Source organism: Otolemur garnettii, unplaced genomic scaffold (assembly GCF_000181295.1).
Source record: "Otolemur garnettii isolate 467f Iridium unplaced genomic scaffold, OtoGar3 scaffold00191, whole genome shotgun sequence".
NCBI classification, from domain to species: Eukaryota; Metazoa; Chordata; class Mammalia; order Primates; family Galagidae; genus Otolemur; species Otolemur garnettii.
In genome coordinates this window covers 1,039,814-1,040,317 of record NW_003852586.1, presented here as the reverse complement: position 1 = coordinate 1,040,317, position 504 = coordinate 1,039,814, and positions in this window count along the sequence as shown.

Below are 504 nucleotides of genomic sequence, written 5' to 3'. Positions count from 1 at the left end.
AAAAAAAAAAAAAACAGTCTTACTCTGTCACCCTGAGTAGAGTGCTGCCCGTGTCATCCTAGCTTACAGCAACTTCAAACTCTTGGACTCAAGTGATCCTCTTGCCTCTACCTCCCAAATAGCTGGGACTGCAGGTGCCACCATGCCTGGCTAATTTTTCTATTTCTAGTAGAGACGGGGTCTTGCTCTTGCTCAGGCTGGTCTTGAATTCCTGAGCTCAAGTGATCCCCCACCCTGCCCCAGCCTCCCAGAGTGCTGGGAATACGGATGTGACTTGTGCCCGGCCTGTACATGTGAGCCGGATGTGACTTGTGCCCGGCCTGTACATGTGAGGGTTAACATGAATAGATGGAAGTTGTCGTAATGCTGGTTTGTAAATAATATTTTTGTTTGGCCAAGAAGTAACAGAAAGTGAAAAAAGCCAATAGTAAATTGGACATTGGATAGGACATTTTTCCAGTGAATAGAGAAAACTGTATAGTCCTCATATACATTTTGCTGCAT